At 33.2% G+C, this 18,299-nt stretch overlaps 1 long non-coding RNA gene across 2 annotated transcripts in view; it reads left to right on the forward strand.

Moving 5' to 3' along the window:
* Positions 1-3,375: 3,375 nt before the first annotated feature.
* The window catches only part of LOC141539654 (uncharacterized), a 50,813-nt gene continuing 35,889 nt past the window's right edge, over positions 3,376-18,299 (forward strand). The window contains exons 1-2 of one of the 2 annotated variants that reach the window (XR_012481354.1): positions 3,376-4,415; positions 10,322-10,472. This is a non-coding gene — a long non-coding RNA (uncharacterized LOC141539654). Of the gene's footprint in view, positions 10,473-18,299 lie in introns of both variants that reach the window. The other variant, XR_012481355.1, reaches the window with a different exon arrangement.

The following is an 18,299-nucleotide window of genomic DNA, read 5'->3' on the forward strand; positions in this document are numbered from 1 at the left end:
TTTTATACCATTGATTCAGTCAGAGAATCAGAATTTTGGAGTTGAAAAGAGGCTCAGTGGCTATCTAGTCTACCTATATGTCAGGAAGCATTTCTAGCTTTTGTTTGGAGGCCTGTAGAGGGGGGGAACCCCTAAAATAGAAAGGCTTCTAGAGTATTATACTTTAGGATAACTCAAAATTGTTGAAGCTTTTTTTAAGCCTAAACTTGCCTCTTCTAATTGTTTTAAGTTTTGTGCTCTGAAGCCAGACTCATTGTCTAATTCCCTTTTCATATAGTAGCTGTTCATATTAGCTACTTCAGCCTCTTCTCTGATATCTTTGGGCTTAAAACTATTACAATAGCTTCCTTCTTGGTTTCCCTTCTTCTCCAATCAACCCATTCTTAAGTTTTCAGATTGATAATTTCTAAAGTCACAGGTCTGGCATTTTACTCAAGAAGCTCCAGTTTTCCTTCTTAGTTTTAATTTTATAGACTTCTCTTACTTACTTTGAAAAACCTCAACAGTTTGACCTCAACCCATCCTTCAAGACTAAGGAGTCTTAATCAGAGTCCTTAAACTTTTTCTTAACAACATTTTTTGGTAACAATTTCATTATAATTGGATTTCTTTGTAACCGTCTATATTTAACTATTTGCATTTTTAAAATATTCTTCTGAGAAGGGATCCATAGGCTATCCCTGATTGCCATAGGGAATAAAAAAAGGTGAAGAGTCCTTGCTCAGTGCTAAACTGTTCCAGCTGATGAAGCTAGCTTTGAACTTAACATTTTCTTTTCTCCTTCCATGTCTTTGCAAAGGTTACTCCACTTATTTACCTGTGTACTTGTTTCCCCCAGTAAAATATGAGCCTTTTAAAGACTTTGTATCCTCTACATCTAGCCTCATGTCTGAAATAGTAATTCAGTTGTTGAATTGAAAATCTGAAGATAGCTATCATCTCCCCTGGCTCCTTTCTTTTCCTGACTAAACATTCTAAGGCTTCCTCAACTAGTTTCATAAGGCATAAACTCAAGGGCTTCCTCTGTCTTGATTGACACCTTTCAGTTTATTAAAATCCTTTCTAAAGTACTGTGACCAAAACTGAACATAATCTGCTAAGTCTGGTTTGACCAGGGAATGGTACAATAGATTTTAAATGTCCTTATTTCTGGAAGTCATACCTCTTTTAAAATACAATGTTAGCTCACATTAGGTTTTTTTGAGTGCCATATCATATCATATCATTTACTCATTAAATTTTTGTATAAATCCATTGCCTGATCTTTTCAGACAAACTTGTCTAGATTTACCTAATCTGTCTGAAACTTGTGAAGCAAATTATGGGAACCCAGTTTAATTACATCTGATTTAATCTCAAGGCTTTAGCTGTCAGGGTCTTTTTTGATCCTGATTTTAACCTAAAGTTCTTTCTCTCAACAATGTGATTTGCAGATTTGTTACTTATGGCACCTTTGTCCCTTTCTGAATAATTCCAAGTAATCTTTGTAGTTTCTAAGTAAATACTTTTTTTTGCAACTTAATACTAATATTTTATTTTTCCAAATACATTCAAAGATAGTTTTCAACATTCACCTTTGCAAAACCTTGTGTTCCAAATTTTTTTCCCTCCTAAGACAGCAAGCAATTCAATATAGGTTAAATATGTGCAATTCTTCTAAATATTTCTATATTCATCATATTGTGCAAGAAATATCAGATCAGAAGGGGGGGAAACCACAAAAAAGAGAAAAGCAAACAAATTATAGTAGAAAAAAAGGGGGGAAGAGGAAATAATTGTGCTTTGATACACATTCGGTCTCCACAGTTCTCTCTCTGGATCTGGATGGCACCAAGTAAAAGTGTCCATGAGTAGATCTCTGGGGGATTGGAACTTTCCTTCCAAGTTGACATCAAACTGTTAATGAATATTTTGAGTCCAACTCTTTACGACTATTTCCCTATCCTATTTTATGCATTTTGTTAAACATTTCCTAGTTGTATTTTAATCTGGTTTGGTCTCACAAGAATAGTATAAATAGTAATAAAGAGTATAAAAATTTATTAAAGGCTTTGCTAAAATGTAAATAAATTATAGAATTCCCCTTAGGAAAAAGGAAATGAATTGTCCTTGATAGGAACTTACTATGTTAGCTTTTTTAAAAAAGTTATTTACTGACCATCTTTTTAATATCATATTCTAAAATTTTAACAGGAATTGATCCCACTGGTTAAGAGTTTACAAGATCCCATTTTCTTCCCTTTTTGGAAAATCCAAACCACATTTATCTAAACTTATCCAGTCTCTTAGTATGCTTCACAGTATCTCAAAGATCTTTCAAAGATGACTAAAAATTGTTCACTAGTTATATCTGCCAGTTCTTTTAATTCCTCATAGTGTAATTTGTCTGGGTCAAGGGACTTAAAATCGTTAGTGACAATTAACTTTTTTCTTTCTTTGGTTATCATCTCCTTTGCCACTTTTGACCTGTGTTTCTTTGCATAAAAATCATTCTTTTTGTCGGGGAAAACTGAAGTCATATAAGAGTTGGACATCTCTACCTTCCTTGTCTTTTTAGTTGGTTCTTGATCCTCTGTGCCCTGAGCCTTGGTTTCACCCTGTATTTTATGTTCTTCACTTTTCCCTGACTTCTCATAACTTGTCACAGCAATAAAAACCTTATGCTAGCTTTAGCTTCTGCCACAAGCTTCAGCTCATTCAGCTTGCCAATATTATTTTTATAGTCTGTATAACTCATTTATATTCATCTTCTGTTTCATCTGCCTTTGTTTTCATTTTCACTATTGCCTAATGAGTTCCTGTGCATTCACTTTGGTGTTTTCTGACAACCCTTGTCTTACATTAGAATTATTTCTTCATGTCTTCAAAACTTCGTTCTTTGGAGCTTCCTTACTATCTTTTCAGGAATGATTGGAAACCTGTAGTTCATCTTACCTGTTTAACTACTGCCTTCTTTCTTGAATTTTGTCTCTAAGTATCTGCCTCAGAAACCTTCAATCCTGAAATCACTAACTGATTAATCTTTTTTCTGCCCCATACCAGATGCTGTCTCATCTGCCTATAATTGACATCTCCTCTCTCAGTGCTGTACAGATCTTCCTACATACCTGGAAAGTAACTTCTCTACATCTTAGAATCCCCCTCTTTCTTCAAAGTCTACTTTTCTACATCTTATAGTCCCTACTTTCTTCAAAGTTCAACTCCAGTGTCCCCTTGTGTCCCTTTCTTGAATCTCTCCAGCTGCTATTGCCTGCTTCTCCTTGGTCTTGTATGTATTTTGTTATATATATTTGTTATATTATATACATATACATACATATATATACACATATGTGTATGTATATGTATATATATATATATATATATGTATATATATATATATATATATATATATATATATATATATATATATGTTTACATAAATACATATGTAATGTCTTCCCCAAGAATGTAAACTTCTTGAAGGCAGGAACTTTCATTTTTGTTTTTGTAATTCAAGAATCTAGCACAGTCCCAGGCACATTATAGGTACTTAATAAATATTTATTAATTAATGGATTAAGAGCATACTACTCTGTCCTCTTTAGGAAGAACCTCAAATTCATTTCTTAATTATACCTCTTTATTTCATCTAGGAAGAAAACTAGTCTTCTCTTTGAGCATAGAGAGCAAGTAGTCACTTGTCTGTAACAAAAACACAAATATTGTATACCTAATGCAGTAATTACTGCAAACTTTTTCTTAAATGGCATACCTTGCTGGAAATATAAGTCCTTCCACCTGCTCAAATGAAGTTTAATTTTAACACTCTTCCCCCAAGAAAAAATCCTTTAAAAAAAAAAAAGCAAGAAAAAAATCTTTTTTATATAAACATTTCTGTAGACAGGCACTACTTTGGGTTTCTTTTTTTTTTTGTTTTTTTTTTTAAACCCAATGTGAGACTTCCTTCATTTATCCCTTATTCATCTTTTTATATTCATTATCAACTGTATTCTATGACATACTTCCTGAAGTCTATGATTTGACACAGAAAATCTGGTCAATTCTACCAAGCTGGAATGGCTTTCACTTGTAATTCTAGTGACAGACTACTGTCTGGAGATAATCCTAACTAAGTGCAGAGAATCTCATCACAATAGGACCATGAGGTAATGGATCTTTGACATGGCAACACATGAAATAAAAATTTTAAAATGTCTGTAGGGCTCTTTTACTTCTGCAGTTATAGTAGTTCTATTATGTCTACGCTTTTTAGAGTGTAGACATTTAAATATTCTAAATAATTAGATCTTTCTCTAGTAACCACTAAATTGATATGTTATTTGGTGAACTAAACCATAAATACTGAAATTTTCCTGAAAAGTAAATCAGAAGGCAAGACAATGAAGCTAAATTTTAAACTGGCTCAGATAAAGGCAAGTAAAGGAATTTGGGGCTTTTCATTGTTCTTTCCAAAGCAATAGGAAATATTTCGTGGGACATTTGGACCTCTTGCCTTTCATTACTTATGATGAGTATAAGAAAAAGACTGCAGTGAAGAGAATTACAGCTATGTACTAGTATTTGTTGTAGAAGATGAAGCAAAACTTCCAAGCATTGGTTGGTTGATGGATAAATTTAGAAAGGATTCTTGTTCAGGTTTAAGTTGCACTCAATATCTTCAAAGCTTCCTTTCAATTCTGTGTTCTCTGAGTCTGAAGTAGAGAAATACTACAAAGAATATCACACAATTCTCTATGCCAAACCCATCTATACTTTGCTACTGACTGAGTTTAATGTGAAATTGGGCTTGGGGAAAGATAAAAAATGCATTGAGATAATGAAAGAAGCTAATGATCCACACAGAAACCTCATACACATAGATATAATAAAAATAATATAGATAGCACTCCCAAGTTTTCCAAAGTGTTTTACTTAGAACCACCCTTTCAGGTAAGAAATACAAAATATCCTTATCCCCATCACGTGAATGAGGAAACTGGGGCTCTGAGAAGTTAAGGGATTTGCCAACAGCCACAAAACCACATAGCTACTAAGTAGCTAAGTAAAGATTTCAACCCCAGTCTCTTGATTCTATGGCCAGTAATCTATGTTACACTCTTTGTTGTTCTTTCTGTAAGACAAAAGGTAGGATCCTGGACATAGCATTTAACATCACATTAAGTAAAATTGATTATATCCTATCATAAGAATGGACTGATAAAGCTTTTTTAATTGGATCCAGACTCCATATTGGATCACCTAAGTAGATATGGGAGTATGATAAAAATTAATTCTGTATCAAATCCATGGTGTTTCTGGCACTGCTTAAATATATTGCATTGCACAATTTCACTGCAGCCTTGGTTCTAAACATACAACATTCACATTTTGCACATTTATGAACACATTCAGAAATACCTTGGCTCAGATTTGAGACGGGGTCATAAAATTTTCTTGGGGGAAAAGGAAATGGAAGTGTTTATGTGGAAGAAGTTTAAAAAACCCTGATGTAGCGTATACAGGAAAAACAAAAACCATTTCACTTAATAGAGGAAAAAAGCAGACTTCAAAGTTCTGTTTCAAATGGGGTTAACAAATGCAACCACAGGGAAGGGTCTGATTAACAGCCTTCTGATTATTAATAATTCTGGACATATATTTATGTTTTGCCCAAAGTGTTCACTGTCATGGAAGATGTCTTAAACAAAGTTCACAGAAAAGAAATTGTGAGGTCCTCCATTTATACATGCTCCTATTTCCTATGATTCTGTGAAGACTTCATCAAGTAACAGAATGTTTTAGTGTTGAAACATAGGTAGGATCCATAACCATTGAATCATGGAGCATTATTCAAATTCAAGTGGCCCAACAGGCAATCTGAAAACATATAAGTAGCCTATTACATTTACATAAGAAGTGACATAGGGGACACTATCCATAAAATATATGATTATGGTAAGACGAAGAGCTTAAATAGATTATCTAAGAAAAGGGTTGACAGATTTTGGCCTTTAGCCTGTTTTGGGTTTTTTTGTGTTTTTTTTTTTTTTTACATTCTTAACTAACTGGACATAAAAAAGCAGGTGGTAGTCAGGATTTTTCTCTTAGGCATAGTTTGTTGAATCCTGATATGATTTAAAAAAAAACCAAAACAGGCTTAGAAAAGGTCCTTCAGTGTGTGTATGTGTTTTGTGATAAAAATGGGCAAAAATCACACTGAATAAGAAGACATGCATGTAAGGGAGTGCCCACATCAGTAAGCTCATGGATCCTTTGAAGTAGTGAAATGTATTTCATTTTGGTAGATTTGAGGTGGTATGCTATTACATGCCAATAGTTCCCGTTACTGAGGGTGTAGAAGTTGTCAGATTGCTTTTATTTGGGAATTTGAGCTTCAGTTGGGTTAAAAAACCTAGTATCAATATGGTGAGCCTCCTGAGGATCAACAGGCTGTTCACAGGGCTAAAACTGATTGTTTGCATCAAGCCTGGTACCGGTATGGTAAATGCCAAAAGGAATAACAAACTGTTTACAGAGGTGGTAAACTGACTTTCTTAGACTGGAAAAATGGAGCAAGTTAATAATGCTACTGTGTTCTTTAGTACTGGAATATGACCCAGAAGTGGCTATTGCACTTCCAGCCTCTGAAACATAGGGAAACCCAATTTCTACGTCTTCCCCCCATTAAAATTAGACCTCTTAATTCTAGCCTATCACCATCATTTTAGGCTTCATGTTAACTATTCCACTCCTGCCATCATTGTTGTATTATGTGCTTATTTGCAAATAAGTCCCAAATCTATATCTTCTGATCTCTCTCCTATCCTCTAGACTGACATTTATAGTTGTCTCTTTGACATTGTATATCGTTCTCTCTGTTCTAATATCAACTCAAATTAAACTTACTTTTCTTTTTTCTCCCCTGCTTTTCATCTGCAAACTTCATCTTACCACTCATCTTTATTTTAATGGTACAGTTAACCTCCCAGAATGAAAATCGCAATCCTCTTTGATATATTTTCTGTCACTATCCAATCACATTGTTCTTTGATGTTTTACTTGGAACATATATCCAGTCTTTTTCCATCCTTATTGTGTTGTCTTAACATTGCAAGTTGGACTACTGTCTTCCATCTGCTTTTCTTGCATTTACTGACCTTCCTGTTCAGTCATCAGGCTAGAACACATTTTATTAGATTAACAGTAATAATGTACTTACAGTACTCTCCTCTTTTATCTGTTTGCTCTTTAATCCTATGGGCATGATAATTTTACATTGATATTTTTATCAGTAGGCCTGTGATCTGATCCATATGGCCTCTCTCCCTAATAAACTTGGTCCATTTATGTTCTGTGTGGTTCTTGTTCATGTCCTTCCACAAGTCCTCTGAGGGATGAAGCCTATTTTAATTTTAGCAGTTGATTCTTAAAAGCATTTACACACACACTCTTATGTTTTGGTGGCTGGTTTTATAGTATAGTTTGAACCTCCCTTTTGAGCCTTTTATCTATATACTCACTTTCCAAAATCCTCTGCCTCAGCTAATCTGTTTTTATTAACTATCTCTTCCAAATCCCCTCCCTTTACAAAAAAAAAAAAAAAAAATCTCATTTTCCCACTTCTATACACGCTATCCCACCCACCTATAGTGTCTCCAATACATCTCTCATTCACCTTAAACTTTCCAATTCTTTCTCAAACTGATTCAAATGAAATCCTTGTTGTATTCCTTGGTCACTTAAAATGAAAAGATCTCAGTGTTATTATATCTTGGCAAAGAATAGACGAAGTTTAGGGGCATGAATGATAAATTTATTGATGCTGATGGCAAAAGTAAGGACTTTAAAGAAGAAAGATAGGTTTAGAAAGTAAGTAGCTGAAGTGAAATGAGTAGAATCAAGAGATCATTGTATAAGCAACAGCAAGATTATGTGATGATCAGCTCTGATGAACTTAGCTCTTTTCAACAATGAGATGATTCAGGCCAGTTCCAATGATTTTGTGATAGAGAGCCCATAGGACTGTGGGGATTGAGTGTGGATCACAACATAGTATTTTCACCTTTTTGTTTTCTTTCTCATTTTTTTCCTTTTTGATCTGATTTTTTTGGATGCAGCATGATAATTGTGGAAATATGTATAAAGAATTGAACATGTTTAACATTGGATTGGGGAGTTGGGGAGAGGAGAGGAGGGGGAAAAGTTTTGTAGGAGTGAATGTTGAAAATTATGCATATGTTTTGAAAATAAAAAGCTTTAATAAAAAAAAAAGTAAGTAGCTGGTCAAGAAGATGCTATCATAAAGTGGAATTTGTATTTCTATTCCAGGGATTAGATACAGAAATGATGGATTGTTGGTAGAGTCCATCTAAAAAAATACTGGCTGAGACTATGTATTTTGAGAAACTTAGGGAATCTAACTGAAAGGACAATAAATTGAAAATAGGAGAAAACTACTTTTCCCCTCCCCTCCATAACTACAGTTACATAAGTACTACGGACAGCAGACTTACAACATAGTGGGGAGGAAATAACAATAGGAGACAAATTCATAACCCAGGACCCTAAAATGTCTGTATAGCAGTTTATAGAGTATGGATGAAGAAGGGAAGCCAGAGATTTTCAAGTCAGTAAATCTAATCTCATGATAATCACTAACTAATGATGAATGTGACTCCTTACAGAAATTTGGTAATGGAAGGGAATGTGAGTTAAAGAAACAAATAAAAAAACTGAGACATGATAGAGTAGTGATATGAGACTTAAACAGTACAGATAACTGCTAGAGTACTCTACACTACAAGTGAAACAATTGGTCAATTATTAAATGGCTTTGATCACATAGTACTTAATTTGTTCGTGTAAGTGCTGAGCCACTGACTGTGATCTTTGAAAATACTAGAGAGCCAAAGAAGCCGTGTGTAGCAGAAGAACAAATAATGGATTTGGAGTTTAAAAAGCTGAGTTCATGTCATTGCTCAGTTACTTCCTGCCTTTGTAACCTTTGCCCACCTTTCTGGGCCTTAGTTTTCTTACTGTAAAAAGAGAAATTTTGACCAGATGACTTGCCATGGTCAAAGTTCCAAATCAATGATCCTGTTAATAGTCATGGAAAAATGTCCCAATTTTTCAAAAGGGAAAGAAGGTAGATTTCTTTAAGCTTAACTAATTCCTGAAAAAATTAAATTGTTAAAGAGTGTTTTGTGAATACATAGAAAGGAAAACAAGGGTCACTACCATCTAGTTTCTGATTTATCAAGAATTCATCCTGTCAAAGTAATGAGATTACCTTTTTTTTGGTTATGTTTACCAGTGACTCAGGGAGATACAATAGTAGGTTGTATATCTTTATCTTAGCAGGAATTTGACACCAATGTTCATGTGAACACAGTGCTGGATTTTTGCTATATGATACTAGGTAATGGATTCAGAGCAGGTTTAATGCACAGACCCAAAGATTAATGTCTCCATGTTAGCCTGGCAAAAGTTTGCCATAGTAGTCTCACTGGGCCCTTTCCTTAGTTCTGTTCTGTTTAATATCTTTATCAGCGACTTAGAGTAAAGCAGAGATACTTTAGGAGACATAAGATAGGTAAAGATAGATAACCTGAGCTATATATATAGATTTTCTGAGTGGGCCTGAACACTAAATGATTTACTCAGATTTTCCAAAGGTTCTGTGATGATTTTATGAATGTGGGTATTTCAGTAATGCAGAGATCTACTCAATCATGCTTGCTTATCCTGTTTAGTTCTTATCATGTCCTTCCATAAATTTGTCACATGGGCCATTTAATGAGTTGCATGCCTTCCATAAGTTTTGCTGACACTGTGAAATAGTAATGGAGTTTATGGACTGTCCATCTCTTATCTCTTGCTCCATGTGATTAGCATATACTTTTCAATCATGTCTTGAGGTAATTTTTTACTTTACTTTTTTCATATTTTTTCTTTTAATATGTAATGTTAGTCCCCTTATATTCATCATATGTCCTTTTATTGTCCTTTCAGAGATCAACAACTTCAGATCTTTATAAGCTTTAACATTGCTAGTTTCATACCATACAATATCACCAAAAGAATATTGAATCTTTGTTTCAGAGGAAAGATCACTAAAACAACTTGGCATTTTCCAAAAAGCAGTTTAGCCCACTCTCATGTTCAGTTCTGGCATTGAGTCCATTTGCATTGTCTGTGCAGTATTTGTATACTGAAAAATTCTATGGGTATCTATTCAACTGTTTATCAGTCTTCATTATAGGAATTTTTTATCCGTTTGGTTTTTCCATTGTGGATGTTTAGGCCAAATTCTTTTGAGCAATTGTGAATCTCATTTTAGAAGACTTTGCAGTGTTCCAGAATTTGATGCACTCAGTGAAATCTGCAAGCAAGATTGTCTGGATTATCTGGAAGACATTATCATCTATAAAGACTTCCTTCCAATTGTACTTTGTGCTGGATCTTCTCCATGACAGTGATGAATGTCTTTGGTGAGCATATATCTCCCTTTTTTTTAAGCCTTTCTTGATATAATCAGTCATTTCTGTTATATTTTTCATAGAATCAATATTTTAACTTATGCAGAGTAGACATCTTGTTGGACATACAGATAAGTAATTTTTAACCTATTTAAACAAGGCTTCTTTTAATTTAAAAAAATGTGAAATTGATGGAGGAAAGGACTTTGACATCGATTCTGTTAGAAATGTTTAACCAATGTAAATTAATTGAAATGATAAGAATATTTTTAAAAGCCTGAAAACTGCTTTGAATTATCTAATACATGATTTATTTGTGAGCTGGAAAAGTGGTAGTCAAGAGCTATACATGTTTATAAAATCTTACAGAGAAAGATGATGGAACATTATGAGTAGTATTGCCTCATTTAACAACAAAAAGCAGTTTAAAGAAAGCTCAATGAGACATCTGACTAATCATCCCAAGAGTATTTAAAGATGTTAGGCCAACAGACTAATGAAAGGTGGAACCAAGTCTACTAAGATGAAATTTAATAGGAATAAATACAAAATTCTGCATTTGAAAAAATTAGCTCTGAAAACACTTAAGGTTATTTAGTGGTCTGCCTTCTCAATCTGAATTAATAGTATGAACTGGCATCCCAGAAAGCTAATATGATCTCAGCCTCAATTAACAGAAACATAATCTACAGAACAATAAAGGTTTTAGTCCTGCTTCACTCTGGTTTAATAGTAAAATTATTCTTTACTTCGCATCAAATTCAGTCATGTATAATATATATGAATATACAGTAACTTCTACTGTACTCTAAAGTTTTCATGTAAATAGCCCATAAAATGATTTTTATGTTGTAAATTTGATGTAGCTCTATTGTGTTATTATCATTATTATTATTATTGGCCTGGATTTGTGATTTCTTTATTACAAAAAACTTACTTTGAGAAAAATCCCTCTATCAGTGTAAATGGCAACTAGGCTTCAAAGTTTTGTTTTAGTGGATTGGAGCACTAAGGGGATAAATGATTTGCCTAGGGTTATATAGTCATTGTGTGTCAAAGGTGGGACTTGAATCCAGAACTTTCTGACTCCAAGGCCAGCTCAATCCACTAGACTGCATTGCCTCTTTCTCTCTTTTTTTCCCCTTGTCCTTCCTCAGATGTGAGTGTAGGTCAAGGAAAAATCTCAAGGATTTTTGTTTTTTATTTGTAAGCACACACACAAACCTATAATTTCACTGTTGGTACAAAACACTTCTATGGAGGAAAATTTTCTCTACTAGTGTGTAGATTGACAGCTTTTTTTTTTTTTTTTTTTCCCCAGATTACAGTTTTAGAGAGTTTCCTTGTACAATGAGAGGTTAGCACCCTCAGATACATCATCAGTATCACATAGCCAATATATTTCAGAGGTGGAACCTAAATCAAATGATTATCTCTGTCCACTATGGCTTGCCACCTCCTAGATCTGGGTTAGGGTATTAACTTTAACAAACTGTTAATTAACAGTTTTATGTCTATCTTAGAAGTTAAATAGGTTATATAAATACACACTTAAATTTCATTTATAATATATGTGTCACATTTGGAAGCCCTTTAAAAAGGTATCTAGGCAAATTTAAATAATATTCTTTTTCTCTGGTTACATTTCTCCAGTAGAGACATTCATAATTATTCCATTGATCTTAGATTTGCACTTAAAAATAACCTGTGTTGCATAAATATGTATGAAAACTGGACTGATTTAGGACCCTTTGGACAAAGATAAGTCTTTGATGAGTGCATTTAGATGACCTTGGTTGAGATGATGGAACATTATATTAGTGATAGTCAAGAACATTCATTGTGGATTAGAGGTGAATTGAGTGCATTCACTATTTCCTTGTGTATTTCTGGTGTTAGAGTGAGAGCAAAGCCTTTGCTTCACTACTGAGCTTCACATATTGCACAGGTGTCCAAATCTAGAGTATTGCTGAAAAGATACTGGTTTTAACAAAGTAATAGATTTCAATAGAAGGGGTCATAAGGAATCCACATTTTTTATTTCCTTCATACTAGCCACTTTTCTCCCCTCCTCTTCTCTGACAATATTTGTTTACAGGCTTCCTCAACCTTATATACTGACTTTTGGTAGATAAATTATATCCTAATTCAATGTGGATAATATGAACAGGTTCTAATGTCAGTTCACTTCTTGACTTATCAATTATGACAATTACCTTCTTAGAAGAGTAATTTGTCATGTTTATATATATGTTCTAGTACCCTTGTATTGTTGACAATTATTTATCTTGTGTCTGTTGACTATATTTAACAAGCTGGCAAGGAAAAAAAAGTTTATTTTGAATAGTAGTTTAAAGTATTGTGATTTTTGTTTTATTGTAATTTTAAAGATTTAAAAATTTTAGAAGAGTTCAGTCTTGGAGTCAGAAGATCTGGGTTTGAGTTTCAGTTCTGAAACTTCATGGCAATGAAATAATTCCTTTAACTACTCTCAGTGAATTTCCTTCTTTAAAAAATGGGGATGATAGTACCTGCATTGTAATGTGAGAAAACTATTTCATGAATTTTAAAATGATATAAAGTAAAATAAACTATAGAGAAGATTAGCCAGCAGATAATTGGAAGGGCACAGGGAGAGGCAGAGGCACACAAGCCATGAAAAAGAAAAAACAAAACATCCACCATTTCTATGTGATCTCTTTTTTACTTTCATAGTAGCAATGGTGGAGTTGAGGAGATGTGAACAGAGAATACTGAAGGATCATTTACTTTTTATGCCATCTATACATATTAAACTTAACAATTGATACATTTAACATGTGACACTTGTCTAGTGATCATTAAGATTTTATTGGAAGAAGTAAATATTTCTGTGTTGACATTCCTCACTAAAATTGAAATTTGAAGAAATAATTTGCAGCTAAATAGAAAAATGATTTGCAGACTTCTTCTAAGAAGTGAATAAAGAAAGTTGAATTGGTGTTCACCTACCAAAAAAAAGAGGAACATGGTTTCATGAGATATTTGTTCATTTTTCCATTACTCACAATAAGCTTAATCTATTATGATTACTGTGTAGTTTGTCTACATCTGTTTCAAAAAATGAAGAAACAGACTTTTTTGAAGAATGTGACAAATACTACAAATAAAATTAGTACATATATATGGACATCATTGTTGAAAAGTGGATAAAAGGCTGACCTTAGTACCAGAATTTAGGTCTCAACTGTGGCCAATACTGACTATGTGATCCTGGCTGAAGACAACTCTCTTAGACTATAAATGGAAGAGCAATTATCACTCTGCATTAGTAAAGGGAGTTATTGTATTGGGAGATTTTTATACCATTTAAAGTCACTTTTCAAAAAAAATCCTCATTACTCGGTGACTCTATTGTAAAATTGTGCACAGGGGAACATAGGAAACTTTTGTTGAAAAATGAGATTTCAAAATTGAAAATTAAAAATCAGAAAAAAAATACTATTCAAAAGCTTTAGACATTAGAATTAGCAAGTACTGAAATATGTTAAAAATATTATCTAGTAAATTTTTATGAGAATAGAAATAGAAGATAGTTAATATTCAGTCATGTGTGGTAAAAAAAAAAAAATTGATTAGAACAAGGGAAAAAATAAACTCCAAATTTGAAGAAAAAATTAAGATGAGAATGGACTTAATGCAGAGGCAAACTCACCTGTCTTAAATAAACTATGAATTCCAAAAAGTGGAAATATTGTCTTAGACTTAATACTTCTTAAAAATTTGTGCTTGCTATATGAAGGAGGTTGAAGCAAATTTCCAGACTTCTTGAGCTCCCATATACTTAATCTCTTTGCCAAAATAAGGAACAGGACTGTCAAGGGCAATACTAATTCTTCTGAATATAAGTTCATTTGTTAAATATTATGGAGAAAGATGGTAGAAGACTATAGATATTGTCATCTGAAAAAGGAGCTTAAGAAATTAAACTTGCAGACCAATTGGTTTGAAATCTTTTTTTAAAATTAATTTTATAATTATAAATTTTTTTGACAGTATATATGCATGAGTAATTTTTTTATAACATTATCCCTTGTATTCATTTTTCCAAATTTTCCCCTCCCTCCCTCCCTCCACTCCCTCCCCTAGATGACAGGCAATCCCATACATTTTACATGTGTTACAGTATAATCTAGATACAATATATGTGTGTAAATCCAATTTTCTTGTTGCACATTAAGTATTAGATTCCAAAGGTATAAGTAACCTGGGTAGATAGACAGTAGTGCTAATATTTTACATTCAATTCCCAGTGTTCCTTCTTCGGGTGTAGTTGTTTCTGTCCATCATTGATCAGCTAGAAGTGAGTTGGATCTTCTCTATGTTGAAGATTTCCACTTCCATCAGAATACATCCTCATACAGTATTGTTGTTGAAGTGTATAGTGATCTTCTGGTTCTGCTCATTTCACTCAGCAACAGTTGATGTAAGTCTCTCCAAGCCTCTCTGTATTCCTCCTGCTGGTCATTTCCTACAGAATTAATATCCCACAACATTCATATGCCATAATTTACCCAACCATTCTCCAATTGATGGACATCCATTCATTTTCCAGTTTCTAGCCACTACGAAAAAAGCTGCTGCAAACATTTTGGCACATACAGGTCCCTTTCCCCTCTTCAGTATTTCTTTGGGATATAAGCCCAGTAGTAGCACTGCAGGATCAAAGGATATGCACAGTTTGATAACTTTTTGGGCATAATTCCAGATTGCTCTCCAGAATGGCCGGATTCTTTCACAACTCCACCAACAATGTATTAGTGTCCCAGTTTTACTTGGTTTGAAATCTAGAAGTCTTGCTGATTTATAGATAAAAGTAGAAGACAAATAGATTTTTAGAAATTAATAACTTTTTATTTTCAAAATATATGCAAATAATAATTGTGGAAATATGTATAGAAGAATTGCACATGTTTAACATATATTGGATTACTTGCTGTCTAAGGGAGGAGGTGGAGGGAAGGAAGGGAGAAATTTTCAAAATATATGCCTAGATAGTTTTCAACATTCACCCTTGCAAAACCTTGTGTTCCAAATTTTTTCTCCTTTTCCCCCACTCCTCCCCTACACAGCAAATTGTCTAATATACGTTAAACATGTATAATTCATCTATACATATTTCCCATTTATCATGCTGCACAAGAAAAATCAGATCAAAAAGGGGAAAAAATGAGAAAGAAAATATAGCATGCAAACAACAACGAAAAAAGGTGAGAATACTATATTGTGATCACACTCAGTCCCACAGTCTCTCTCTCTCTTTTTTTTTTTTTTTTTTTGGATGCAGATAGCTCTCTCCATCTCAAGTCTATTGGAATTGACCTGAATTACCTCATTGTTGAAAGGAGCCATGTCCATCAGAATTGATCCTCACATAATCTTGTTGTTACTGTGTACAATGTTCTCTTGGTTCTTCTTACTTCCTTTAGCATCAGTTCATGTAAATCTTTCCAGGCCTCTCTGAAATTATCCTGATAATTGTTTCTTATAGAACAATAATATTCCATAACATTCATATTCCATAACTTATTCAGCCATTCCCCAACTGATGGGCATCCACTCAATTTCCAATTCCTTGCCACTACAAAAAGGGTTGCTACAAACATTTTTGCACATGTGAGTTCCTTTCCTTCCTTTAAGTTCTCTTTGGGATATAGGCCCAGAAGAGATACTGCTGGATCAAAGAGTATGCATAGTAGACAAACAGATTTGACATGGAATGGATGTGTTTTCCAGTGATCTGTATTTATAAGTGATGATAGTGAAACCATAAGACTCTGTTGCCTCAATGAAAGATTTGAACTCTTTACTGCCTCAGTAACCAGTCTGTTATGTGAAAAGTGGCAATAACATTTACTTAACCATGAAATTGAAAAAAATCACCTGATTTGGGCAAATAAATTTTTAAGAAGAATACATGATTGAGATTTTTTTCATGGGTGGGATAATTATTTATAACTAGAAAAAATGACTTCTACCCTAAAAAAAAAAAAGATAAATTTTTATTGACAACTACCAGCTTTTAAGTCTGTGTCAGAGCTTTAAAATTTTTATCAGAATGGTCCGTGTGCTTGATGAAAATATAAAAAGGAATAATCAGGCTTTCACATAATTTTCTATACAACACTAATGATTTCACATCTGACTGAAAATAATATAAGATCTCACCAAATTTATTCATTTTAAAGATCATTTATATAAAAATGCATCTTTAAAACTTTCTTCAAAGTGTATCCCCACATATATTAAAATATGAATGATGCAACTGCAATAACTTTTAACAGTTTGTTGATTGTCAAGATGAATGGTAGAATAAAACAGGAGATACAAGCTGTCCTAGTGTTAGTTATTATCATAAAAAAATGTCCTGTTCAGAGTACAAACAAAAGGATAGCAAGATGTTCCAGTTGCTCTTATTTGTATATCTTTGATAATATGGTAAAAGTTACATCTAATCCAAGAATAGCCCTCTAAGTAAAATTCTACAATAACATGAAAATATTGATTAAGGTAATCATATATAAAAATAAAAGCATAAAAAACACATTTCTTCCAGACTATTACATGTAGCTTGACAGAAAGCATCTTTCAATTTATATACTTGAATGCAGTAATCTCTGATAATTTTCTTGATCTCTTTGCCCTTGTGATATTATTTCTTGTTTCTGATTTTAGTTATATGGGTTTTCTTACTTTTAAAAAAAAAAATTTTAATCACCCATTATTTTTCAGTTTGTTGGTCTTTTTTTTTTTTAAGCAAAATCTTTTAGGCATATTTATCATTTCAATTATTTTCTTGTTTTCAATTTTATTTATCTTGATTGATTCACCCAGAATATGAAGGAAAAAAAAGGAGACCTAAAATATGGAAGAGTTCTCAAACATTATTAATAATTAGGAAAAGCATCTGAGAAAACAAAGCAGTTGTTAAGCATTTTCTATAGAGAATTTTTAGGAGGATCTTCTACAGATACATCAAGGACATCCTCAGTGAGAGTAATAGTAGAAAACAGCAAGATTTCAGGAGTGATAGTTTACATCAACCCCATGTTCACCAGTCCATAACTGAATGAAAGATCTAGATACATGGCCCCAAACTCAAATAGAAACAAATTGCTCTAGCTGCATATTGACTTAGAAAATGGCAAATTAACATTTTTTTTTTTTTTTTAGTTTATTAAACATTTCTCATCTACATGTTAATCTGGTTTGGGTCTGATTTGGCAGTTTTACTGGTCAGTTGCACTGGCCATTTACAGATTATGAAAAAGTATTTTATTTAGAAGAGCAAAATAGCCATATTGGCTCTCTTTCAGTAAAGTTTTTACACCAAAATCATGAAAAATTTGTTGAAAAATGAAACAAAAATAACTTTTTTTTTCAGTGTCCTTCTGTTCCAAAAAAGGTTGAGGTGTGAAGCAGGGAGACATATGTTCCCCAAAAATGTTTGCCATTGTTATGGGGAAAATCCAACACAGAGTCTCAAGTTGATGAGGGATTTCTTATGCAATATTGATAAGGTTCCTCCATATGCTTCTTGTGGATGGAAACCAACATTTTGGTTTCAATTCAGTATGTTCAATATGATTTTGTAACCACTTAAAAGAATTTGACCTTACCAATCATGCAGGAAAGATCAACTAGATGAAGAATGTCTTCTTTCTTGATTGACACCAAATGGAATTAACAATTTATGGTACTCATCAGTACTAGAGACAGACTACACAAACACCTAGAATTAAACAAGAAGAGGAGAATGGATTAGATATACACACACACAAGGGAAAGCACTAGTATGGT

The sequence above is a fragment of the Sminthopsis crassicaudata genome, chromosome 4 (genome assembly GCF_048593235.1).
Source record: "Sminthopsis crassicaudata isolate SCR6 chromosome 4, ASM4859323v1, whole genome shotgun sequence".
NCBI lineage: Eukaryota > Metazoa > Chordata > Mammalia > Dasyuromorphia > Dasyuridae > Sminthopsis > Sminthopsis crassicaudata.